At 48.1% G+C, this 27,470-nt stretch overlaps 1 protein-coding gene across 2 annotated transcripts in view; it reads left to right on the top strand.

The window, feature by feature from the left end:
- Positions 1-3,117: 3,117 nt before the first annotated feature.
- The window catches only part of LOC146859549 (CD5 antigen-like), a 756,734-nt gene continuing 732,381 nt past the window's right edge, over positions 3,118-27,470 (top strand). Inside the window, exons 1-2 of one of the 2 annotated variants that reach the window (XM_085650247.1) lie at positions 3,119-3,223; positions 5,512-5,560. The gene's annotated coding sequence lies outside the window, so the exon portion shown is untranslated. Of the gene's footprint in view, positions 3,224-5,511; positions 5,561-27,470 lie in introns of both variants that reach the window. The other variant, XM_085650246.1, reaches the window with a different exon arrangement.

Genomic DNA, 27,470 nt, shown 5'->3' with positions numbered 1-27,470 from the left:
TGGATTTAATGAAATATGGGTTTGCACTTGTACATATATTTAGTCAAACATACATCCTCATACAGCTGCCTCATTGTGGTGTTACCAACACGTAAAGGGGCTTGCAGCCCACCCACTGCTTACCATTGGTTGAGTTTACAATCACTCTCAATCGATGACTTGCCTTTTCCATGTGTGTCTGTTACTCTCTTAAGCATTCCTAATTGACTGGTGTCATTACATTGCTCACTTTTAAAGAACTGCTTTTTTCTTGACCTAAGCACTGCATGAGAGTTCATATATTTTCTCACTAGCGCATAAATACAACCAGTATAAAACCAATATATAACATTTAGCAACAATCCACATAAATATACTCCATACCATGCAACATAATTCCACTCAGCTTATTTTTACTCAACATTACATAGTTCCATGGCCCTCAAATGAACTCAACATGTTTCCATTACAAACCACATAATTCAACAAGAAACCACATAATATAAATGAGCTAACTTTGTACAATGTATAATAATGTTAGCTTCTGTTTTATGTTTTATGTTTTTCTTATTGTATAACAATAATTTTATTGCATCTTTTTAAAGCAAATACTGCATTGGTTTTCAATAACTATGCACAATAAATAAACTTAAAGTTAAACATACTATAAATCAGCAACACAATAACATAACACACCGCATATATAAAATCCACACCACATAATTCCACATCACACCACAAAATTCAATAGCACACCACATAAATCAACTCCTCTACATAGCAATCCACAACACAAAATCCTATACCGTTTACTCTCCATAACACACGATCCCACTCCACTTCCGGGCCATCTCCCTGCTTCCATTCCCAGCGAAGGTCATCGAGAAGATAGTAAACACCCAGCTCACACGACACCTCGAAGACAACAACATCCTTGACCCGTCCCAATCAGGATTCTGCAGCAACCACAGCACCGAGACCGCCCTCATCGCCGCCACAGACGACATCAAAATCCTGCTGGACAACGGCGAGACGGTGGCCCTCATCCTCTTGGACCTCTCTGCCGCCTTCGACACCGTCTGCCACCTCACACTACGCACACGCCTTCACGACGCAGGGATCCGTAACAAGGCCCTGGACTGGACCACCTCCCTCCTCTCCGGCAGAACGCAGAGAGTCCGCCTCCCCCCGTTTTGATCCAAGGCCTCCGAGATCATCTGTGGCATCCCTCAAGGATCCTCCCTCAGCCTGACACTGTTCAACGTCTACATGACACCACTAGCACGCATCGCCCGACAGCACGACCTCAACATAATCTCCTACACCGATGACACTCAGCTGATCCTCTCCCTCACAAAGGACACCCTCACCACCAAATCCAACCTCCACCAGGGAATGAAGGCCGTCGCCGACTGGATGGAGGACAGCCGTCTCAAACTGAACACAGACAAAACGGAAATCCTCATCCTCGGATCCAACCCCTCCGCATGGGACGACTCCTGGTGGCCCACATCACTGGGGTTCCCCCCGGCCCCCACCAACCACGTACGCAACCTGGGAGTCATCCTAGACTCAAAACTCTCCATGACCAAACAAGTCAATGCAGTCTCCTCCACCTGTTTCAACACCATCCGCAGTCACCCAGGCCCTAATCAGCTGCAGACTCGACTACGGAAACGCCCTCTACGCCGGAGCCTCGTCCTAGCTCATCAGTAGACTACAGAGAATCCAGAATGCCTCCGCACGCCTGATCCTCGACGTCCCGCGCCGCAACCACATCACCCCCCATCTGAGAAACCTGCACTGGCTCCCTGTTGACAAAAGAATCCCCTTCAAAATCCTGATCCACGCACACAAAGCACTCCACAAAACCGGCCCAGCCTATCTCAATAGTCGACTCTCCTTCTACGTACCCAACAAGAATCTCTGCTCCGCTGACCACGCCCTGGCCACGGTCCCATGCATCCAGAGGTCCTTCTCCCATCGCGCCGCCAAGACCTGGAACACCCTTCCCCTCTACCTGCGACAGACCGAAGACCTGCTGACCTTCAGGAGACAACTCAAGACCTGGCTCTTCGACGAGTAACAGCACCCCTCCCCCCCCTCAGCGCCTTAAAACCCTCATGGGGATGTAGTGCGCTTTACAAATTATGTGATTGATTGATAATAATGTACCACATAATTACTATCCAATCAATCAATCAATCAACCTTTATTGTGTGATTATTTAAGACCATTGCAACTATAAAGCAATATATCAATAAGTCTCATGTGATAAGATCATGTTTTAAAATGCATTTTGATAAAGCAATGTTCGCTGAGTTATTGACATTTTGAGACCTCTTTTGTGCGGCGACTTGTTCCATTCTGTAAATCTCAGGTTTGCTAGCAAGCTGTTAAAAAAGAAAGGTTAATTTAAACATTTTAAGAGTTTTTCATTGCAAAGTTGTGGGTAGGCCTGCCGTTTTAACATTTTTCCTCTTGTATGGCCAATTCGGGCGCTGCATGGATAATTGCTTTCCATATAATTCCACTGCACACCTTTCTACTACATTCCACATGCATCTACTTCACTTCAAAAAAGAGAAGTAAAAACATTTACATTTACAACGTCAATAGCTCTAACTCTCGCACATGCGAGACCTATTGTATTGCAAATGCTTTTTTGGTGGTGCTGCCTTTGTGATCTCTAAGGCAAGGGTCACAGAGGCTCTGGCAGGAGTTGCAAAGAAGCCAGGGTCATAGGTGGCCCCACTGGCTGGGTGTTGGCCTTTTCCTGGGATTGATGGTGGGTGAAAGTCCAGCTGCGGTGCTGCTGTTTCTAGAGTAGATAACATTTCACCCCTCAGGCCTTTTTTGCTTCCACCATTGTTGTGATTTGTTTTTAAGTCGCACAGTGCTCAGCGTGGTTGTCACGTGTTATTCACCCCGGGGATGGGTGCACTGAAGATGACGCAAAGTAAATAAAGGCTGCTGGAGTCAATCCACGTCCTCGTTGCACAAACGTTGAAAAGATATTGGAGGAAGACCAGGGTGTGGGAAGGCTCGTGTTTGTTCTGTCTGTCTGTCCCATGATGGCCCCGCCCTCCAAGCGTCAGAGCTGTAGGGGGTGTGTTCCCTCCTTAAGGTATGACGCACTCCTTCAGTAAACTGAAGTAAGTGCAGAGTGAACACAGGAGAAGCTCTCCCAGGGCAGCATCGACCGAACCAGCACCCACACAAGGCGTCTGTGACTGTCCCAGAGGTAAGCAGCCTGGATATCACAGGTCAAAGGTCATTTCTCAATTCTGTGTTCATTCTGTGCCAAGCAGGGAGTTGAATCTCTCGTGCATTTTAATGAGGCTTGAACCCAGCTGACTAGCAACATAGCAATGTACATTAATCTGGACCTGGAAACTATACAATTGTGTACATGAATCAGGGCCTGTGTCATGATATTACATTCACATATTCACAAGTGCACTGCGCTCCACTCATCTCTTTAGGTTGGGTTTAGATTCACAGAGAGTAGATGGTTTCCCACAGCACCTCAGAGACAGTCCTGTGTTTCTTTTTAATGTCATTAAGCATGGGTTGTGCAGCAGGATGCTTTATTAATGCACCCAGACCTTTTCCTTCCATTTGCCAGTCTCATTGAAGCATTGAGTGGCAGCTTCATTGGACAAAAGTCACCTTGGTGGTGATGGCCAGAAGGGAGTTTCCATAGTCTCCCCACATTGATTTGGGGAGAGGATGTGGCCTAACGGCAAGGGCGGTCAAGCTCAAATCTGAGGAACCAGGTTCAGGTCTCGGCAACGACGCTCAACATCCTGTGATTCTGGGCAAATCACTTAAACTCCCTGTGCCTAAAAAAATAAATGTGTCCTTGTGTAATTCAACTGGTGCTCTCGTAAAGCGCTCTGATGCCTTCGGGGCAAGTTTGCGCTATATAAAACTCCGGAAAACAAAAAAACAAAAAATATAGTCAGTCTGGGAGAGGACAGGACCAGGGAGTGTGTCACAGTTTGAAGTCATAAATGAAATGTTTGGTTTCTTCAGGTTTTTAATTTGGTTTCAGGTGCTGTTAGCTGTTGTGTTGCTGTGCTAGTGCAGATGTGGGTGATTGTCCAACAGAACGTGCAAACACCCAAAGCAGTATTGGTCAAATGTCCACCTGAAGCTCCACCCAGAAGGACAGATGTTCACACAATGCAGCAATGGTGCCTGTTTTACAGGCTGCACTGGCACACAATCTGCAGCCTAGCACCAACGCAGGCACGCGTGCACCATGGAGCAACGGTGCCTGTATTACAGGCTGCACTGGCACGCAATCTGCAGCCCAGCACCAACGCAGGCACGCTTGCACCATGGAGCAACGGTGCCTGCACTGGCACACAATCTGCAGCCCAGCACCAACGCAGGCACGCTTGCACCATGGAGCAACGGTGCCTGTTTTACAGGATGCACTGGCACACAATCTGCAGCCCAGCACCAACGCAGGCACGCTTGCACCATGGAGCAACGGTGCCTGTACTGGCACACAGTCTGCAGCCCAGCACCAATGCAGGCACGCTTGCACCATGGAGCAACGGTGCCTGTATTACAGGCTGCACTGGCACACAATCTGCAGCCTAGCACCAACACAGGCACGCTTGCACCATGGAGCAACGGTGCCTGTATTACAGGCTGCACTGGTGCACAATCTGCAGCCTAGCACCAACGCAGGCACGCGTGCACCATGGAGCAACGGTGCCTGTTTTACAGGCTGCACTGGCACACAATCTGCAGCCCAGCACCAACACAGGCACGCTTGCACCATGGAGCAACGGTGCCTGTTTTACAGGCTGCACTGGCACACAATCTGCAGCCTAGTACCAACGTAGGCACGCTTGCACCATGGAGCAACGGTGCCTGTATTACAGGCTACACTGGCACACAATCTGCAGCCCAGTACCAACGTAGGCACGCTTGCACCATGGAGCAATGGTGCCTGTATTACAGGCTACACTGGCACACAATCTGAAGCCCAGTACCAACGCAGGCACGCTTGCACCATGGAGCAATGGTGCCTGTATTACAGGCTACACTGGCACACAATCTGCAGCCCAGCACCAATGCAGGCACGCTTGCACCATGGAGCAACGGTGCCTGTTTTACAGGCTGCACTGGCACACAATCTGCAGCCCAGCACCAACGCAGGCACGCTTGCACCATGGAGCAACGGTGCCTGTGCTGAAGGCAGGATTGTTCTTTTGCAGGCAATGAGAGATGGGGATGGATGTTCACTTGGGTACAAAGGTGATGATGAGATTCTGGGGATTCACTTGAGGTTTTGGAGGAGGGCGGGGTGAGCGGCAGGGGGATTGTATAATGGTAAGAAGAGAAAAGTCGAGTGAAGCCAACCGTGCGGCTTGGTCAATCTGGGGTCACAAATGTCACTTATTTTCTATTCCTCACTTATTGTGTTAGCATTATAAATATATTTTTGGGTGTGTGAGTTTGTGTTTTGATAAAGATCTCTGTATTTACAAATGAATATATTACTCATTTCAGCTGAAGTGACAATTAATCAATACACTCCCCGGGCTACTTCCTGTGATAGGTAAATACTACAAAAGTTGAATTAATTTAGACATTTTGATTATATTCTTCTTCTTTTCAGGCTCATGAGAAAGTTATTGCAAAAAATCAGATACTTGCAACAATGATAAGCATTTTCTTGAAATGAGTTCCTTATATTTTAAAAGGGTCGTGACCGCATATAAAGGAAACCTTATATCGAAAATGAAGGTGTAAGCGCAATTTCACACAGACTTCAATCACAGCTCTGCAGACACATGGGAGACCCCTGGAGTACCGATGGCCTGGGTACCTCAGTATCATATACTAGGGACTTACAAGGGTACCCCAGTATGCCAATTGTGGGATGTACAAAGTACTGACCGTGTCACTTAGAGGAGAGAGCAATGCCCCGGGGTCCTGGTTAGCAGGATCCCAGTGAACTACAGGCAAAGCACATTGACAACAGGGAAAAAATGGGGGTCTCAATGCCAGAGAGATCCTTCTATCCTACATATCTATTCTAAACCATTCATAAAAAGTGTCCCTACCTTTATTCAAAGCATTATAAGATGCTAAGATAAATGGATGTGGGGAAAAAGTCTTAAATAAATTAATCTTAAAAATACTTCACTGATGATGAAGGATTGATATCCATAGACAAAGGTGTATTTAAATGTGTTCACTCTTTTGACATAGCAAGAGAGGCAATTGATTTGAAAGAAAATCATTTTTGCTGTTCTGTAGATATTTAGGCGGCCTTCGATTAGGTGAATCATGAAATACTTTGGGCGGACTTGAAGAAGATAGGGATGCCTTGTGGATTATTATGTATATTTAAAGAACTCAATCGTGAGTAGTAGAGAGTAGTAGTGAGTAGTAGCGAGAGTAGTAGAGAGTGACTAGTAGAGAGTGAGTAGTAGAGAGTGAGTAGAGAGTAGAGAGTACCAGAGAGTAGTAGAGAGTGGGTAGAGAGTAGAGAGTAGTAGAGAGTAGTAGAGAGTGGGTAGTAGAGAGTAGTAGAGAGAGTAGTAGAGAGTCAGTAGTAGAGAGAAGAGAGTAGTAGAGAGTAGTAGAGAGTGAGGAGTAGAGTAGTAGAGAGAAGTAGAGAGTGAATAATAGAGTAGTAGAGAGTGAGTAATAGAGTAGCAGAGAGTGAGTAGTAGAAAGTGAGTAATATAGTAGTAGAGAGTGAGTAGTAGAGCAGTAGAGAGTGAGTCATAGAGAGTGAGTAATAGAGTAGTAGAGAGTGAGTAGTAGAGGGTAGTAGAGAGTGAGTAGTAGAGAGAGTAGTAGAGAGTCAGTACAAGGGACTAGAGAGTAGGAGAGAGTAGTAGAGAGTGAGGAGTAGAGTAGTAGAGAGTGAGTAATAGAGTAGTAGAGAGTGAGTAATAGAGTAGTAGAGAGTGAGTAGTTGAGAGTGAGTAATATAGAAGTAGAGAGTGAGTAGTAGAGTAGTAGAGAGTGAGTAGTAGAGAGTGAGTAGTAGAGGGTAGTAGAGAGTGAGTAGTAGAGAGTAGTAGAGAGAGCAGTAGAGTGAGTAGTAGAGTAGAGAGTAGTAGAGAGTAGTAGAGAGAGAGTAGTAGAGAGTAAGTAGAGGAGGTTAGTAGAGAGTGAGTAGTAGAGAGTAGTAGAGAGAGTAGTAGAGAGTGAGCAGTAGAGAGTAGAGAGTAGTAGAGAGTAGAAGAGAGTGAGTAATAGAGTAGTAGAGAGTGAGTAATATAGTAGTAGAGAGTGAGTAGTAGATTAGTAGAGAGTGAGTAGTAGAGAGTGAATAATAGAATAGTAGAGAGTGAGTAGTAGAGAGTAGTAGAGAGTGAGTGGTAGAGAGTAGTAGAGAGAGAGTAGTAGAGAGTGAGTAGTAGAGAGTAGTAGAGTGAGTAGTATAGAGTGAGTAGTATAGAGTGAGTAGTAGAGTAGTATAAAGTAGTAGAGAGTGAGTAATAGAGAAGCAGAGAGTGAGTATTAGAGAGTGAGTATTAGAGTAGTAGAGAGTGAGTAGTAGAGAGTAGTAGAAAGAATGAGTAGTAGAGAGTAGTAGAGAGTGAGTAATAGAGTAGTAGAGAGTGAGTAGCAGAGAGTAGTAGAGAGTGAGTAGTAGAGAGTGAGTAGTAGAGAGTAGTAGAGAGTGAGTAGTAGAGAGTGAGTAATAGAGTAGTAGAGAGGGAGTAGTAGAGAGTAAGTAGTAGAGAGGAGTAGCGAGTAAGTAGTAGAGAGTAGTAGAGAGTGAGTAATAGAGTAGTAGAGAGTGAGTAGTAGAGAGTGAGTAGAAGAGAGCAGTAGAGAGTGAGCAGTAGAGAGTGAGTAGTAGAGAGTAGTAGAGAGTGAGTAATAGAGAGTGAGTAATAGAGTAGTAGAGAGTGAGTAGTAGAGCATGAGTATTAGAGAGTAGTAGAGAGTGAGTTGTAGAGAGTAGTAGAGTGAGTAGTAGAGAGTGAAAAGTAGAGAGTAGAGAGTAGTAGAGAGTAGTAGAGAGTGAGTAGTAGAGTAGTAGAAAGTAGTAGAGAGTGAGTAACAAAGTAGTAGAGAGTCAGTAATAGAGTAGCAGAGAGTGAGAAATAGAGAGTGAGTACTGGAGTAGTAGAGAGTGAGTGGTAACGAGTAGTAGAGAGTGAGTAATAGAATAGTAGAGAGTGAGTAGTAGAGAGAGAGTAATAGAGTAGTAGAGAGTGAGTAGTAGGGAGTAGTAGAGAGTGAGTAGTAGAGAGTAGTAGAGATTGTTTAATAGAGTAGTAGAAAGTGAGTAGTAGAGAGTGAGTAATAGAGTAGTAGAGAGTGAGTATTAGAGAGCAGTAGAGAGTGAGTAGTAGAGAAGTAGAGAGTGAGTAATAGAGTAGTAGATAGTGAGTATTAGAAAGTAGTAGTAGAGTAGTAGAGAGTGAGTAGTAGAGAGTAATAGAGACTGAGTAGTAGGGAGTAGTAGAGAGTGAGTAGTAGGGAGTAGTAGAGAGTGTTGTTTAATAGAGTAGTAGAGAGTGAGTAGTAGAGAGTGAGTAATAGAGTAGTAGAGAGTGAGAATTAGAGAGTAGTAGAGAGTGAGTAGAGAGTAGTAGAGAGTGGGTAGGAGAGAGTAGTAGAGAGAGTAGTAGAGAGTCAGTAGTAGAGAGTAGAGAGTAATAGAGAGTGAGGAGTAGAGTAGTAGAGAGTAGTAGAGAGTGAGTAATAGAGTAGTAGAGAGTGAGTAATAAATTAGCAGGGAGTGAGTAGCAGAGAGTGAGTAATATAGTAGTAGAAAGTGAGTAGTAGAGTAGTAGACAGTGAGTCGTAGAGAGTGAGTAATAGTGTAGTAGAGAGTGAGTAGTAGAGGGTAGTAGAGAGTGAGTAGTAGAGTAGTAGAAAGTAGTAGAGAGTGAGTAATAGAGTAGTAGAGAGTGAGTAATAGAGTAGCTGAGAGTGAGTAGTAGAGAGTGAGTACTGGAGTAGTAGAGAGTGAGTAGTAGAGAGTAGTAGAGAGTGAGTGTTGGACCCGGCCTCGTAACATGGCTCTACTGGTCCCCACACCACCTAACCTGGTGCCGGCGGCCCCAATCCCCCGGCCTCACCAAGCCTTTCCACCAGAACACACGCACTCAACCCGGACACCCTCGTCCATGGCCTCTCTCCTTTCGGCCACCCCGGGCCCGCGTGCCCACTTCATGCACCAAGATGGCCGCCCGGCCCCAGCGCGACCCGGTCCTAGAGGCGCCACTCCGGCTGGAGGACATCACGCTTCCAGGGGTGAGAGAGGGAGGAGCAGTTTCTATCGCACCTCTGAACTCCCCTGGGACGATGGGTTTCGATCGGCCCTCCGGCCTCCCTGAAGGCTGGCTCCACGCCTGCTGGGTGTCTGGGACTCCTCCCGACCCGGCCCTGAAAGGATCAAAAGACAATGGCAGGAAACCCCCGACAAGCGACCCCCAGGTGACAAGACCCCTGCCTGCACAGACTCCGGACATCAAAGAGGGGTCGACCTATAACCAGGGGTGCTCTGGGACTGTCCGGCAGATTCGACGCTGGAACAACGAGAGCCTGCTGACGCGGTCACGGCTCCTGGAACTTAGAACTACCTGAGCCCTGCTGAGTGACTCGCGGCTCCCCAAAGATCGTAAGACCTCCGAACTTGTACCTGAGCCCTGCTGAGTGACTCGCGGCTCCCTGAAGATTGTAAGACCTCCGAACTTGTACCTGAGCCCTGCTGAGTGACTCGCGGCTCCCCGAAGATCGTAAGACCTCCGAACTTGTACCTGAGCCCTGCTGAGTGACTCGCGGCTCCCTGAAGATCGTAAGACCTCCAAACTTGTACCTGAGCCCGCTGAGTGACTCGCGGCTTCCACAGACTCCACTGGTCCCGCCGGACCCCACGACAACCAGCCTACCCCCCAGCTCGAGGATTGTGAGCTGTGCGCCGGGTACATCCTTACCTTGAACTTTTGTGCCAAAGACTGTCCCGCTACCCCCTATCCCTTCCGAGACTCATTGAGCCCGCGCTCTCCTTGTACATATTTGCAGTGCTAACCTATTTGATAAAGATTGGTTCCTGAGAACGCACGGTGTGTTGTTTCTGTGTCGTGTGGTGCCCGAAGTACGATCCTCGCTACGAGACTTCTCCTCCTGAGGAGTCTCCCGCCAGTGCCCGGCTACGATACTTGAGGGTGGGTCTCAGGGTAGTCAGGACTCCCTTCCCGGGCTCCTCTGAGGTCGCCGTCTAACATTGGTGGCAGCGACGGGATTCGGGCCCATCACCGAGAGATCGTACTGTGAACGACGGACGCACTACCAACAAAGATGGCAGAAGGAAACACCGTGATCCCCGCAGAAATAAACGCCAACAGGGTGTTCCAGGTGGAACAACTAGAAGAATACACACACAAAGAACTAAAGCAATTCTGCAAAGAACTTAGAATCGCTACCACCGGTCTCAACACCAAGGAAGATTTGCAGAAAGCACTGAAAGCCTGGGTGGATACCGGGGCCTCCCGCCCGGAAAACACGGGGGAGCGCCCCGACGAGGCCGAACCTCCCCAAGGCGAAAGCAGCAACAATCAGGTGCGAAACATCGTACCAGAAGGGGGCCTATCCCCGGAGGAACTCGCGGACAGAGAGAGAAGCCGCAATCACGAACTCGAGTTAGCTAAGCTCAAAATCGAAGGCGAATTAAAGTTAGCAGAGAAAAAGCTAGCAGTAGAGCAAATGCGCGTGCAAGGCGAGCTAGAAGAGAAGAAGCTCCAACGGGAACACGAAGGAAGGAAGCTCCAACTGGAGCACGAACGCAGCTTGAAGGAAATCGAACTCAAGGCCAGAAGTGAGGAAGGGAGGCCCCCGGGAAACCGAGAGGCGACCTCCCCAGCGGAGCAGAAGGTCCACATCCCCAAAGATGTTGTCAAGGAATATTATAAAAACGATGACATTCAGCAATGGTTCAGGGCCTACGAGGTCGCCATGACCTCCCATCGGGTCCCGCAGAAGGACTGGGGGGCAGGGTTGTGGGGACGATTTCTGAGCGAAGGAAGAGACACCCTGCTCGACCTACCCCTCTCTCTGCAGACCTCCTACAGCCACATGAAAGAGGCTCTACTCACAAGGTACGGTCTCACCCCCGAGATGTACCGTCAACGATTCCGGGACTGCAGGAAAATCCCGGGCACCACCTGGGTAGAATATGTAAACTTTTTTAGTCGGGCCTTCGATGGGTGGGTCAAGGGCAGCAAAGTCACCACTCTTGAGGAACTCACCGACCTCCTATTGTGGGAACACCTGGCTGCGAACTGCTTTGTGGAACTACGCCAGCATCTGCTCGACAGCAAACTCACCGATCCCAGGAAGCTGGCGGTGGAAGCAGACCGCTGGACCAACACCCGGGTCACCCGGGGCATGATAGGAGAATACCCCCGAGCCAGTCAGGGACCACCCCGCCAGAGAGGAGGGGGGAACCAGGGAGGCCAGAGAGAGTCCCAGCCTAGTCCTCCGAAGACCCAATCTCCACCTTTCCCAGCGCCCCCCCCCACCAGTAACCGGACCCCCCGGGAGACGGGGACACAGGGTAACCGTCACTTGTTTCCGTTGCCAGAAGCCCGGGCACTACGCCAATGACCCAGAGTGCCCCATGGCCACCCAAAACACCCCTGCAAGACAGATAGCCAACGTAGCTCTGGGGGAGGAGGTTGAGGAAGCCGGGGAATGGGAACCCGCAGCCATGGCCCTAGTATCCCTGGGAGATAGGGAGATGGTCCCTGGTAGCCTCCTGCCCTCCAACACGAAGAAATACGGGCAGCTCGTTAAGATCAATGGCCACCAAATAGAGGCCCTGCGGGACACCGGGGCCAGCATCACCGGTGTCCTCAGGCACTTAGTCCCGAGGGGCAGATCCTCCCCAACGTCTTTTGCCCAGTCATTTCCGCCGATAATAGAGAGAGTATGTGTCAGGTAGCTCTGGTGCCGTTTGAGTGGGGTGGAGTAATAGGTAAACTGAGGGTGGCCGTAAGAACCTCCCAGCCGGTCGACTGCCTCCTAGGGAACGACCTGGAGAGTTCGCCCTGGAAGCACGTCGAACGCAAGGCCCACCTAGGGATGATGGGGCTCCCCGAGTGGGTGTGCGCCACCACCCGATCTATGTCAGCCCGACTCACCCCCCTGGGAGAAGTCGAAGACGCCCCGACCGAAGAAGTCAGAGCAGTAACCCCCGAGGGTCCTCCCGTCCCCCCATCGGAGGGGCCCGTCGCCAGCGACGAGCCCTCCCTGTCCGACACCGCCCCGGTCCCTGAGTTAGGCGATCTACCCGAGTTGGCCCAATGGCGCCACGAGGGTGGACCCACCCGGGAGGAGTTTTGCCGGGAGCAAGCCACCTGTCCTTCCCTGATCGGACTGCGGCGCCAGGCCGAGGGCCAAGCCGCAGGCGACCAAACTGGCACGCACCGAATTTATTGGGAAAATAGCATTTTGTATAGTGAGCAGAAGTCGGTGGAGCTGGGATCCGGACGGGTGCTGGTGGTACCCCTCCGCTTCCGAGACTTCCTCCTGGGCTTAGCCCACGACGTCCCACTTGCCGGCCACCTGGGTCAAGACAAGACCTACAGCCGTCTCGTGACCCATTTTTACTGGCCTAAGATGAGAGCAGCCGTAGAAGCCCACTGCAAGTCCTGTCCCACGTGCCAAGCTAGCGGGAAGAGTGGGGGGAAGCGCAAGGCTCCCCTCCAACCCTTCCCGGTCGTCAGTACCTCCTTTGAACAAGTCGGGATCGACATCGTGGGGCCCCTGGACCCCCCCACCTCCCAAGGTCACCGTTTCATCCTGGTCCTGGTGGATCACGCCACCCGATACCCTGAGGCAATCCCCCTACGCACCGTCACGGCCCCCGTAGTGGGCCGGGCCCTGATGGGGATCTTTTCCCGGGTAGGGTTCCCCCGCGAGGTCGTGAGCGATCGCGGAACTAATTTTATATCGAGGTACGAGACGTCCCTGTGGCAACAATGTGGAGTGTCCTACAAATTCACTACCCCGTACCATCCCCAGGGGAACGGCCTAGTAGAGAGGTTTAACCGGACTCTGAAAGGGATGATCACCGGCCTAGAAGAGCCCCTCCGGCTTAAGTGGGACGTCCTGCTCCCCTGCCTCTTGTTCGCTTACCGAGAGGTCCCCCAGAAGTCCCTAGGGTTCAGCCCGTTTGAGTTGCTCTATGGACACCCCGTCCGGGGTCCCCTCAGCTTGGTTAAGGAAGGGTGGGAGGCGGCACCCCAGACCACCCCACGAGATGTGTTCCACTATGTTCTGACCCTCCGGAACCAGACCAGGAAGTTCCGAGCACTGGCCGAGGCCAACCTAGAGACAAGCCAAGAAGAGATGAAGCGCTGGTACGACCAGAATGCCACTCTGGTCGAGTTCCAGCCGGGCCAACAAGTATGGGTCATGGCTCCCGTGAAGCCAGGCGCCCTCCAGGACAGGTGGACCGGGCCCTACAAAGTGATTGAGCGGAAGAGCCCAGTCACATACTTGGTGGACGTCCAGTCGCCCCGGGATCCCCTCCGGGTCCTTCACGTGAACCGCCTCAAGCCTCACTTTGTGCGGACAGAACTAAGCCTCCTGTTGGCCACCGATGACGGGGCCGAAGATGAGTCCGATCCCCTCCCGGACCTCCTGTGTGTCAAGGAGCAGGATGGCTCCGTGGAGGGAGTGAATCTCTCCCCAGCTCTCACTACCCAGCAGCAAGAGGACTGCCGCCAGCTACTAGGACAATTTGCCGACCTCTTCTCCCTGATCCCCCGAGTCACCGACTGGTGTGTCCATGACGTGGACACCGGGGACAGCCCGCCGGTGAGACACCGAGCCTACCGGGTCCCCGACCGGGTCCGGTCCTGCATTCAAGCCGAAGTCTCAAAGATGTTGACCATGGGAGTGATCGAGCCATCTGACAGTCCCTGGGCCAGCCCCGTGGTCCTGGTCCCGAAGGCAGCGGCCCCCGGTGTCGCCCCCGAGCTCCGGTTCTGTGTGGACTACCGGGGGCTCAATGACGTCACCCGAGCCGATGCCCACCCCATCCCACGAGCCGACGAGCTCATTGACCGACTCGGGGCAGCACGGTTCCTCAGCACCTTCGACCTCACCTGCGGATACTGGCAGATTGCGCTCACCGAGGGGGCCAAGGAGCGGTCTGCCTTCTCCACCCCAGATGGGCATTACCGCTTCCGCGTAATGCCCTTCGGAATGAAAAATGCCCCGGCCACCTTCCAGCGACTGGTAAACAGAGTCCTGGCCGGGCTAGAACAGTTCAGCGCGGCATATCTGGACGACATCGCCGTTTTCAGTTCCGGATGGAGTGAGCACCTCCAGCACCTCCGGAGGGTGCTAACCGCCCTGCACCTGGCAGGCCTGACAGTAAAAGCCAGCAAGTGCCAAATTGGACAAGGATCAGTAGTCTACCTGGGGCACCAGGTCGGGAGTGGCCAGGTCGCCCCTCTACAACCAAAAATCGACGCCATCGTGGCCTGGGAACCCCCCACCACCCAAACGGAGGTCCGAGCCTTTCTGGGCCTCACTGGCTACTACCGCAGATTCATCAAGGGGTATGGCAGCCTTGTCGGCCCCCTCACAGAACTCACATCCAAAAAACAGCCAAAAAAGGTTCAGTGGACAACCGCCTGCCAGGAGGCGTTCGATGCCCTAAAGAAGGCCATGTGCACGGCCCCCGTCCTCCAGGCTCCCGACTACTCCAAGGAGTTTGTAGTCCAGACCGATGCCTCCGAGCATGGCATTGGGGCCGTCCTGTCCCAGATGAGTGACCAAGGCCTGGACCAGCCCGTCGCCTTCCTCAGTCGGCGGCTGTTACCCAGAGAACAGCGATGGAGTACCATTGAGCGCAAAGCCTTTGCCGTGGTCTGGGCACTCAAGAAACTACGCCCTTACCTGTTCGGCACCCATTTCAAAGTCCAAACCGATCATCGGCCCTTGCGATGGCTTATGCAGATGCGGGGAGAAAACCCCAAGCTACTGCGGTGGTCAATCTCCCTTCAGGGGATGGATTTCACCGTGGAACACCGTCCTGGGACGGACCACGCCAACGCCGATGGCCTCTCCCGGTTCTTCCGCCTCAGCGAAGAGAACCCCCCAAGATGATGGGCAGTTCTCTCCGGCTTTCAGCTGGGGGGGACGCGTGTTGGACCCGGCCTCGTAACATGGCTCTACTGGTCCCCACACCACCTAACCTGGTGCCGGCGGCCCCTATCCCCCGGCCTCACCAAGCCTTTCCACCAGAACACACGCACTCAACCCGGACACCCTCGTCCATGGCCTCTCTCCTTTCGGCCACCCCGGGCCCGCGTGCCCACTTCATGCACCAAGATGGCCGCCCGGCCCCAGCGCGACCCGGGCCTAGAGGCGCCACTCCGGCTGGAGGACATCACGCTTCCAGGGGTGAGAGAGGGAGGAGCAGTTTCTATCGCACCTCTGAACTCCCCTGGGACGATGGGTTTCGATCGGCCCTCCGGCCTCCCTGAAGGCTGGCTCCACGCCTGCTGGGTGTCTGGGACTCCTCCCGACCCGGCCCTGAAAGGATCAAAAGACAATGGCAGGAAACCCCCGACAAGCGACCCCCAGGTGACAAGACCCCTGCCTGCACAGACTCCGGACATCAAAGAGGGGTCGACCTATAACCAGGGGTGCTCTGGGACTGTCCGGCAGATTCGACGCTGGAACAACGAGAGCCTGCTGACGCGGTCACGGCTCCTGGAACTTAGAACTACCTGAGCCCTGCTGAGTGACTCGCGGCTCCCCGAAGATCGTAAGACCTCCGAACTTGTACCTGAGCCCTGCTGAGTGACTCGCGGCTCCCTGAAGATTGTAAGACCTCCGAACTTGTACCTGAGCCCTGCTGAGTGACTCGCGGCTCCCCGAAGATCGTAAGACCTCCGAACTTGTACCTGAGCCCTGCTGAGTGACTCGCGGCTCCCTGAAGATCGTAAGACCTCCGAACTTGTACCTGAGCCCGCTGAGTGACTCGCGGCTTCCACAGACTCCACTGGTCCCGCCGGACCCCACGACAACCAGCCTACCCCCCAGCTCGAGGATTGTGAGCTGTGCGCCGGGTACATCCTTACCTTGAACTTTTGTGCCAAAGACTGTCCCGCTACCCCCTATCCCTTCCGAGACTCATTGAGCCCGCGCTCTCCTTGTACATATTTGCAGTGCTAACCTATTTGATAAAGATTGGTTCCTGAGAACGCACGGTGTGTTGTTTCTGTGTCGTGTGGTGCCCGAAGTACGATCCTCGCTACGAGACTTCTCCTCCTGAGGAGTCTCCCGCCAGTGCCCGGCTACGATACTTGAGGGTGGGTCTCAGGGTAGTCAGGACTCCCTTCCCGGGCTCCTCTGAGGTCGCCGTCTAACAGTGAGTAATAGAATAGTAGAGAGCGAGTAGTAGAGAGTGAGTAATAGAGTAGTAGAGAGTGAGTAGTAGGTAGTAGTAGAGAGTGAGTAGTAGAGATTGTTTAATAGAGTAGTAGAAAGTGAGTAGTAGAGAGTGAGTAATAGAGTAGTAGAGAGTGAGTATTAGAGAGCAGTAGAGAGTAAGTAGTAGAGAAGTAGAGAGTGAGTAATAGAGTAGTAGAGAGTGAGTAGTAGAGAGTAGTAGAGTAGTAGAGAGTAAGTAGTAGAGAGTAATAGAGAGTGGGTAGTAAGGAGTAGTAGAGTGAGTAGTAGAGAGTGATTAATAGAATAGTAGAGAGTGAGTAATAGAGTAGTAGAGAGTGAGTAGTAGGGAGTAGTAGAGAGTGTTTAATAGAGTAGTAGAGAGTGAGTAATAGAGTAGTAGAGAGTTAGAATTAGAGAGTAATAGAGAGTGGGTAGTAAGGAGTAGTAGAGTGAGTAGTAGAGAGTGATTAATAGAATAGTAGAGAGTGAGTAATAGAGTAGTAGAGAGTGAGTAGTAGGGAGTAGTAGAGAGTGTTTAATAGAGTAGTAGAGAGTGAGTAATAGAGTAGTAGAGAGTTAGAATTAGAGAGTTGTAGAGAGTGGGTAGAGAGTAGAGAGTAGTAGAGAGTGGGTAGGAGAGAGTAGTAGAGAGAGTAGTAGAGAGTCAGTAGTAGAGAGTAGAGAGTAGTAGAGAGTGAGGAGTAGAGTAGTAGAGAGTAGTAGATAGTGAGTAATAGAGTAGTAGAGAGTGAGTAATAGATTAGCAGAGAGTGAGTAGTAGAGAGTGAGTAATATAGTAGTAGAAAGTGAGTAGTAGAGTAGTAGACAGTGAGTTGTAGAGAGTGAGTAATAGTGTAGTAGAGAGTGAGTAGTAGAGGGTAGTAGAAAGTGAGTAGTAGAGAGTAGTAGAGATAGTATTAGAGAGTCAGTAGTTGAGACTAAAGAGCTGTAGAGAGTAGTAGAGAGTGAGGAGTAGAGTAGTAGAGAGTAGTAGAGAGTGAGTAATAGAGTAGAAGAGAGTGATTAATACAGTAGCAGAGAGTGAGTAGTAGAGAGTGAGTAATATAGTAGTAGAGAGTGAGTAGTAGAGTAGTAAAGAGTGAGTAGTAGAGAGTGAGTAATAGAGGAGTAGAGAGTGAGTAGTAGAGGGTAGTTGAGAGTCAGTAGTAGAGAGTGAGTAATAAAGTAGTAGAGAGGGAGTAGTAGAGAGTGAGTAGTAGAGAGTATTAGAGAGTGAGTAATAGAGTAGTAGAGAGTGAGTAGTAGAGAGTGAGTAGTAGAGAGTGAGTAGAAGAGAGTAGTAGAGAGTGAGTAGTAGAGAGTAGTAGAGAGTGAGTAATAGAGAGCGTGTAATAGAGTAGTAGAGAGTGAGTAGTAGAGCGTGAGCATTAGAGAGTAGTAGAGAGTGAGTAGTAGAGTGAGCAGTAGAGAGTGAGTTGTAGAGAGTAGAGAGTAGTAGAGAGTAGTAGAGAGTGAGTAGTAGAGTAGTAGAAAATAGTAGAGAGTGAGTAATAGAGTAGTAGAGAGTGAGTAATAGAGTAGCAGAGAGTGAGTAGTAGAGAGTGAGTACTGGAGTAGTAGATAGTGAGTAGTAGCGAGTAGTAGAGAGTGAGTAATAGAATAGTAGAGAGTGAGTAGTAGAGAGTGAGTAGTAGAGTAGTAAAGAGTGAGTAGTAGAGAGTGAGTAATAGAGGAGTAGAGAGTGAGTAGTAGAGGTTAGTAGAGAGTGAGTAGTAGAGAGTGAGTAATAGAGTAGTAGAGACGGAGTGGTAGAGAGTGAGTAGTAGAGAGGAGTAGCAAGTGAGTAGGAGAGAGTAGTAGAGAGTGAGTAATAGAGTAGTAGAGAGTGAATAGTAGAGAGTGAGTAATAGAGGGTGAGTAGTAGAGAGTAGTAGAGAGTGAGTAATAGAGAGCGAGTAATAGAGTAGTAGAGAGTGAGTAGTAGAGCGTGAGTATTAGAGAGTAGTAGAGAGTGAGTAGTAGAGAGTAGTAGAGTGAGTAAAAGAGTAGTAGAGAGTGAGTAGTGGAGAGTGAGTAGTAGATAGTAGTAGAGTAGTAGAGAGTGAGTAGTAGAGTATTAGAGAGTATTAGAGAGTGAGTAATAGAGTAGTAGAGAGTGAGGAATAGAGTAGCAGAGAGTGAGTAGTAGAGAGTGAGTAGTATAGAGTGAGAAACAGAGTAGTAGAGAGTGAGTAGTAGAGGGTAGTAGAGAGTGAGTAGTAAAGAGTAGTAGAGAGAGTAGTAGAGAGTGAGTAGTAGAGGGTAGTAGAGAGTGAGTAGTAGAGAGTAGTAGAGAGAGTAGTAGAGAGTGAGTAGCACAGACTAGAGAGTAGTAGAGAGTAGTCGAGAGTGAGTAATAGAGTAGCAGAGAGTGAGTAGTAGAGAGTGAGTAATATAGTAGTAGAGAGTGAGTAGTAGAGTAATAGAGAGTGAGCAGTACAGAGTTTGTAATAGAGTAGTAGAGAGTGAGTAGCAGAGAGTAGTAGGGAGTAGTAGAGAGTGAGTAGTAGAGAGTGAATAGTAGAGAGTAGTAGAGAAGGAGTAGTAGAGAGTAGAGAGTAGTAGAGAGTGAGTGATATAGTAGTAGAGAGTGAGTAATACAGAAGCAGAGAGTGAGTAGTAGAGAGTGAGTAGTTTAGTAGTAGAGAGTGAGTACTAGAGAGTAGTAGAGAGTGAGTAATAGAGTAGTAGAGAGTGAGTAATAGAGAGTAGTAAAGAGTGAGCAATAGAGAGTGAGTAGAAGAGAGTAGTAGAGAATGAGTCATAGAGTAGTAGAGAGTGAGTAGTAGAGAGTGAATAGTAGAGAGTGAGTAATAGAAGAGTAGAGAGTGAGTATTAGAGAGTAGTATAGAGTGAGTAGTAGAGAGTATAATGTGAGTAGTAGAGTAGTAGAGAGTGAGTAGTAGAGTAGTAGAGAGTGAGTAATAGAGTAGCAGAGAGTGAGTAGTAGAGAGTTAGTAGTAGAGTAGTAGAGAGTAAGTAGTAGAGAGTAGTAGAGAGTGAGTAATAGAGAGTGAGTAGTAGAGCAGTAGAGAGTGAGTGGTAGAGAGTAGTAGAGTGTGAGTAATAGAGTAGTAGAGAGTGAGTAGTAGAGAGTATTAGAGAGTGAGTAATAGAGTAGTAGAGTGTGAGTAGTAGAGTAGTAGAGAGTGAGTAGTAGAGAGTAGAGAGTGAGTAGTAGAGTAGAAGAGAGTGAGTAGTAGAGAGTAGTAGAGAGTGTTTAATAGAGTAGTAGAGAGTGATTAGTAGAGAGTGAGTAATAGAGTAGGAGAGAGTGAGTATTAGGGAGTAGTAGATGGTGAGTAGTAGAGAGTAGAAAGTGAGTAGTAGAGAGTAGAGACTGAGTAGTAGAGTAGTAGACAGTGAGTAGTAGAGAGTAGTGAGTGAGTAGTAAAGAAGTAGAGAGTGAATAATAGAGTAGTTAGAGTGAGTAATAGAGTAGTAGAGAGTGAGTAGTATAGAGTAGTAGAGAATGACTAGTAGAGAGTGAGTAGTAGGGAATGAGTAGTAGATTGAGTAGCAGAGTGAGTAGTAGAGAGTAGTAGAGAGACTAGTAGAGATTGAGTAGTAGAGAGTAGAGAGTAGTAGAGAGTGAGTAATAGAGAGTAGTAGAGCGTGAGTACTAGAGAGTGAGTAGTAGAGAGTAGTAGAAAGTGAGTAATAGAGTAGTAGAGAGTGAGTAGTAGAGAGTGAGTAGTATAGAGTGAGTAGTAGAGAGTAGAGTGTGAGTAGTAGAGTAGTATAGAGTGAGTAGTAGAGTGGCAGATAGTGAGTAATAGAGTAGCAGAGAGTGAGTAGTAGAGAGTGAGTAGTAGAGTAGTAGAGAGTGCGTAGTAGAGAGTAGTAGAGACTGAGAAATAGAGAGTGAGTAGTAGAGCAGTAGAGAGTGAGTAGTAGAGAGTAGTAGAGAGTGAGTAGTAGAGAGTAGTAGAGAGTGAGTAATAGAGTAGAAAAGTGTGAGTAGTAGAGTGGTAGAGAGTGAGTAGTAGAGAGTAGAGAGTGAGTAGTAGAGTAGAAGAGAGTGAGTAGTAGAGAGTAGTAGAGAGTTATTAATAGAGTAGTAGAGAGTGATTAGTAGAGAGTGAGTAATAGAGTAGTAGAGAGTGAGTATTAGGAGTAGTAGTGAGTAGAGAGTGAGTAGTAGAGAGTAGAGAGTGAGTAATAGAGTAGTAGAGGGTAGTGAGAGAGTAGTAACGTAGTAGAGAGTGAGTAATAGAGTAGTACAGAGTGAGTAATAGAGTAGTATAGAGTGAGTAGTAGAGAGTAGTAGAGAATGAGTAGTAGAGAGTGAGTAGTAGAGAATGAGTAGTAGATTGAGTAGCAGAGTGAGTAGTAGAGAGTAGTAGAGAGACTAGTAGAGAGTGAGTGGTAGAGAGAAGAGAGTAGTAGAGAGTGAGAAGTTGAGTAGTAGAGAGTGAGTACTAGAATAGTAGAGAGTGAGTAGTAGAGAGTGAGTAGTAGTGAGTAGAGAGTGAGTAGTAGAGAATGAGTAGTAGAGAGTAGAGAGTAGTAGAGAATGAGTAGTAGAGTAGTAGAGAGTGAGTAGTAGAGAGTGAGTAGTAGAGAGTAGAGAGTAGTAGAGAGTGAGTAGTAGAGTAGTAGAGAGTGAGTAATAGAGGGAACCGTTCTTTGAGCTACGACGAACATAGCGCCACGCAGCAGTCCTCACCTGGCTCCAGGGCTTGGGGGTAGAGTTGCTGGCAGTCTCCCTCGCCGCCTCCCGCTGTACCGAGGCCGCCGCGGAGGAGGACTACAGCCCCCAGCAGCCATCCAGAGACCCGCCCACATCCGGCGGAAAGCACGCCCGGAGGCGCTACTTCAGTCGAGGCTCCCTCGGTGGAGCGGGGGAACCGTTCTTTGAGCTACGACGAACATAGCGCCACGCAGCAGTCCTCACCTGGCTCCAGGGCTTGGGGGTAGAGTCGCTGGCAGTCTCCCTCGCCACCTCCCGCTGTACCGAGGCCGCCGCGGAGGAGGACTACAGCCCCCAGCAGCCATCCAGAGACCCGCCCACATCCGGCGGAAAGCGCGCCCGGAGGCGCTACTTCAGTCGAGGCTCCCCCCGCGTCGCGGGACGCGCGCGGGCGTCGCCGGGCTGAGCCCGGGCAGAGGGCGGGCCGTCTGTGGCCGTCAGGGGCAGACAGAGGCAGGGCTGGGCCACCCCCCTTAAGTGCCGCGATACGGACACTGTGTGAAGGTACTGTGACTATTGCAAGCGGTGGTACTTTGGTATTTTGTTGCACGCTGTGGACAGACATACCGTGGCACTAACTGGGATCTGGATATTGTAGGTCTAAGGAGAACACGAGAGGATTGTTAGAGTAGATAACTGTTTTTCATCTATCATTGATCTGTAGTAGTGTGGTATTAGAGCGCCCCATGTCTAAAGCTAAACCTTCCTTGGCTAAATCAACCATGGACAATTATCTGGTGAAGATGGTTGATAAAATAAATCAAGAGCGGAGAAAATCATTGGGGCGGGTGGAGGTTATCGATCCTATTCTTTTAAATATCAACCCTCCTACCCATCCACCTGCTAAAGATAATGTTAATGTTAATAATGAAATTAATGATCGGATTCATGATACGGTTGACCTTATTGTGGTTGCCCCCGCAGATGACAATAACTTAGATGACCCCCCTTCTGAGGACCTAACATGTACTGCAGACCCTTCGACTGTTGTTTCAACGGCTACCACATCGCAAAGAATATTACGCTCCAGCCGGACATATAATAAGACACACAATAAGATTGTGCATACTAAGAGGGGGGGGGGCGAGCATTACCTAAAAGAACTGATCCTCTAATCTTGAGTTCTGCCCAAACCCCTACCGTAGCGCCAGATAGTAACCCGGTCACTATCGAAAGTGGTCAGTTGGATCTCCTAATTAGTATGTTTGATGCCAAGTTTGATTTATTAATCAAACCTTTAATGAATAAATTAGATATGGCAATTTCTGAGGTGGCTAGATTAGGAGGTCTGTTAGAATCTCATCTTAATGCGAGCACTGGTACTAAAACGATCGTTGAAACCACAGTAAATAGCCATGCTCTCCGACAGACCTCTGAGTTAGTTAAATCAACGGCCAACCCCCCTAAGACATCATATGGTGCACAAGGTAATGAGAGTAGAAATGCCATTGATTCTCTGCAGACCTTAGATCAACAAAGATTGCCATATACCCCCACTGTCGAGAATCAATCTGGTCCCGGTGTAAAAAATACTGGTACCTCTAGACCCGACTTGCCCCCAGCTTGTGCCCCGTTTGTGGCGGTTCTTACCAATGTTCCACAAGTTAAAGAAACTGGCCGTAACTATAGCGAAACCCATGTTTCTTTGAAAAATAAAACTGTGGATTGGTTGCACCGGGAATGCGGCTTTCCAGTAGTCTGGCAAAGGATATCATAAGTACTAGAAGAGTCAATTGGATTGGGAGCTCGCGTAAGACTTGTGGGGGTGACTGTATTATAGTTAATTTCCGTAACCCCCACCTTGCTTCCACAGCTTTGTTAAGAGCACAATCCTCCTCCTCATTGGACCAAGGGATATCCCTCCGGCCTCTAGGGTATTTCTATAGGCATCATAATACCCGTCCAAACATCGTATATACTGGGGCGAGAGAAAGAGTTAAGCATGTTTCCCCTGGTCCTATCTTCACTACGGCAAACCGTTTTGAAGCATTGAGCGGACTAGATGGGAATGATTGACTGGGGTCAGATCCGTCTAAGTCAACTATTGTGGCTAATATCGCGGGAGGTAAGGGAGGGATTGTTGCAGTGAGGGTACCTGACACAGTGGATGCCAATGGGATTGTTATTACCAGTGGTAAGATTGGCTACTGTGAAGGAGAGAATTGTGCCCCCTTGCCCGGTGACCAGCCGCGCAGTCCCATACCTTCTGATCTTATTAGTCCCTTTCCTTGTCTTAGATCCCGGAGGCAGAGGGTTTGCTCGATCGCTAGTTGGGATATTGCTGGACATTCCTCTAAGATCACCTGTCTGGGATGGGTAGAATTTATTAACACTTTTAACATCTTATGTTTTCAGGAAACCTGGTGTGTCGACCCAATCAATTACAATGGTTTTGTTTCTTATAACCTACCAGCCGTGACTTCATCATCGGGTAGAGCTAAGGGTGGGTTATTGGTTTTGATTGCTGTAGATATACCTATCAAAGTCAAAAAACATGTTTGGTTGGTACACATTCCCAGATTTATGGCTTCAACAGGAGCAGGACAGGAATACCCTTTTAATTAATTTTTATAACAATGTCTTCGACAACTCAAGGTACCAGGTTGTACTTGCATTGGAATCCGCCATGGAAGATATTGTAACTAAATTTGATATTGTCTTTGATATCATCTGGGTGGGAGATTTTAATACAGTGGTGTGTCCTCTTGCCACTCAAAGGGTATGTGGCTTTACTGACTGTTGGGGGGATGGTGCCTTCCACTTCCCTCACAACTCTTATGGTAATTCACTGAACAAAGTTTTAACAACATACGACATGGAAATATTGGTTAATCAGACTAATAACTCAGGTGAAGTTGTCCCCACTTATACGGGAAGGAACGCCAATACAGTGATTGATTTTATTTGTATATCACCTGGTATCGGCCCAAGGTGTTCTACCCCCGTGGTTGTAGACAACATAATTAGTGATCATAATTGTATCACTGCTGAGATAACCTTATGGAAGGAACGACCTGCGTTTATTCCGTGCATTATTACTAATATTGAGCCCCATCGCCCTAACGGTATTCGTATCAGATGGAAAGGCAATAAAGCGGACATTCAGTCTAATGCCATTGTGTCAAAATGTCTTACAGAAATAGTTGCAATATTAGAATGTGAGGAGGGAAACGCCGAAATTATGCATACTTTTACCAATCTTAATTTAACTATAGACAGCAACTTCACTATATCTCATAAGGGTAGGAAACACCAGCTTAAAGGATGGTTTGACCATACCTGCACTATTGCACTTAAAAGGCTCAAAATAGCACTGTCAGCTGAGAAGAGAGATATTGGAACCATTAGGGAATTACGAGGGATTTACCAGACCGCTATTAAGTCTAGGAAAACTGAATTTAGACAAGAGGCTTGGGATAAATTGGATCAAGCAGCCTCTACAGCGGATTCTTCTTTATTTTGGGCAACAGTCAACAGTCCCTTTTTGAAGGATGATAAGATCCCAGAACTAACAGCAAATGTCAGTTCGGAGAGTTGGGTCACCCATTTCTCCCAGATTTTTGATTCGACTAGAATTGGAGAATTCTATGACGACAGGTGGCCTGTTATATCCTTGGATATTACTACTGCCGAAGTGTGGGATAGTATTAAATCCAGCAAGGGTGGGAAGGCCCAGGGACCTGATGGGGTTCCTATTGATGTATACAAAACTGTACCAGAGATATGGGGCCCACTGCTTACAAAGGTTTTTAATACTGCCGTACGCGCCGGGGTTCCACACACTTGGGAAGAATCCATCATCGTACCGATCTACAAGAAAGGAGACAGGGGGGATGCAAAGAATTACCGCCCAATTTCCCTCCTGGACTCCTCGGTGAAAGTCATGAGCCGGGTACTTATGGTAAGGTTAGAAGAATGGGCCGAGTCCAATAATATCCTGGCTGATTCCCAATACGGCTTCAGGCGGGGCAGAGGAACATTAGAACAATGCCTCAACCTTGATTTAATCATAGGCAAATATACTAAGGCTAAAAAAGGATCTCTCTATCTCTGCTTTGCAGATTTGAGTAGTGCCTTTGATATGGTGGATCACAGCATCTTATGGTCCACGCTATTGGAAATGGGGGCCCCAGAGGCTATTGTTTACTTTTTAGCGAGACTTTATGCCAAATTAAACTCTAGTGTTCGCTATGGTCAGGCCGGGGAGTGTACCCCTAAGTTCAGTGTTAGACGGGGAATTAGACAAGGGTGTGCCCCTCTACTTTTTATTCTTTTTATTAACAAAGTGGACACAGTTTTAAAAGAGATTGTGGATGACGCAGCAAAAATCAATGATTTCAGCGTTCCCGTACTTCTTTATGCGGACGACGCTGTAATTTTGTCTAGGACCCCTATTGGCCTACAGCGCCTGATGGACAGGTTCCTGCTGTTTATTAACGACAGAAAGCTGTTGATTAACAAGACTAAAACCTTTATTATGGAATGCGGTGCGGTATGTAAAAAACTTCATGCCTATTTTTTAGAAGGCCATAAGGTATCAACAGTGGAATCTTTTAATTACCTCGGCATCACCTTTTCTAAATCAGGCAGCTGGACTAGCGAGATTAATAATGTCCAGGCAAGGATGGCAAAAAGCTCGCATGGGGTGTTTAAATTCGCTACAAACATTGGTGATAAACGGATTAAAGATATGCTGACGATCTTTCAATTGAGATGTTTATCTGTGGCCCTTTATGGAGCCGGAGTGTGGGGGCATACCAAGACAGGGAACCTGCAAGTGGAGGAAAACCTCTTTCTAAAAAGGTTGCTGTGTTTGCCTAAATCTGCTACCAATTATTTGGCCCATAGAGAACTAGGTATCTCCCACCTCTCCGATTTACTGGCACTAAGGCCCCTAATGTTGTGGCGTTCTGTATGGTTAAAAGAAGAGACCCCCCTAAGCAGAGCAATTATTGGAGATTGTCTCTCCATTGACGGCCACCTAAAAATTCCTTGGATTAAATATGTCATAAACTGTTACTTCGAGATTTATGGTATTAGTCTTAAAGATGACTGTAACGCCTCCTCCAGTCTGTCTAAAAAAGTGATGAAATCGGTTTTTATGAATTTTATGTTAGAGCAAAGGGAAAGGACTAGTAGTAATTTAAGTACATGTATGTTTTACAGCAGATTCTGTGAAAACGAGGGTTTTCAGCCATATCTGAGTCTAGTTACTCGACCCTCCCACAGGTATGTTATTACTAGATTAAGGTTTGGGATAGCTCATCATTTGGTGGCCTACCCGTGTATTAAAAAACACCCGGTAGGCCCATGCCCATGTGATAATGTATCAGCTCAAAGCACCATGCACTTTCTTCTGTCATGTAACCTTTACGATAATTACCGTCAAGCCTATCTTAAACCTATCCTTTTAAAATACGGAGTCAGGAATAGACAAGATGCCATGAAGCTGCTTTTCAAACCATACCCTGATGTATGCTTTTTTACTGCAACCTTCCTCCTATCAGCTATCAAAGTAAGGCCTGGTATGCTTTTTTAATTATTTAAATATCTTAAATCATGTAACCTGTCTACAATTTTTATTATGAAATGTTTATTGTATTTGTTGTGTATTTGTTTTGCTTTTATGGACTTGTGTTTTAAGCTCCGAATAAAGCCTTATGAAATGAATGATGAGTAATAGAGAGTGATTAATAGAGTAGTAGAGAGTGAGTAGTAGAGGGTAGTAGAGAGTGAGTAGTAAAGTAGAGAGTAGTAGAGAGTGAGTAGTAGAGTAGTAGAGAGCAAGTAGTAGAGGTTAGTAGAGAGTGAGTAGCACAGAGAGTAGTCGAGAGTGAGTAGTAGAGAGTAGTGCGTAGTAGAGAGTAGTAGAGAGTGAGTAATAGAGTAGTAGAGAGTGAGTAATATAGTAGTAGAGAGTGAGTAGAAGAGTAGTAGAGAGGGAGTAGTAGAGAGTGAGTAGTAGAGGGTAGCAGAGTGAGTAGTAGAGAGTAGTAGAGAGTGAGTAATGGAGTTGTAGAGAGTGAGTAGTAGAGAGTAGTAGAGAGTGAGTAGTCAAGAGTGAGTAGTAGAGAGTAGTAGATAGTGAGTAGTAGAGAGTGAGTAATAGAGTAGTAGAGAGTGAGTAGTAGAGAGTGAGTAATAGAGAGTAGTAGAGAGTTAGTAGTAGAGAGCAGTAGAGTGAGTAATATAGAGTGAGTAGTAGAGAGTAGAGAGTAATAGAGAGTAGTAGAGAGTGAGTAGTAGAGTAGTAGAGAGTGAGTAGTAGGGAGTAGTAGAGAGTAATAGAGAGTGAGTAATAGAATAGTAGAGAGTGAGTAGTAGAGAGTGAGTAATAGAGTAGTAGAGAGTGAGTAGTAGGGAGTGGTAGAGAGTGAGTAGT

Source organism: Triturus cristatus, chromosome 3_2, assembly GCF_964204655.1.
Source record: "Triturus cristatus chromosome 3_2, aTriCri1.1, whole genome shotgun sequence".
Classification (NCBI taxonomy): domain Eukaryota; kingdom Metazoa; phylum Chordata; class Amphibia; order Caudata; family Salamandridae; genus Triturus; species Triturus cristatus.
This window is presented reverse-complemented; position numbering and strand designations above follow the sequence as displayed.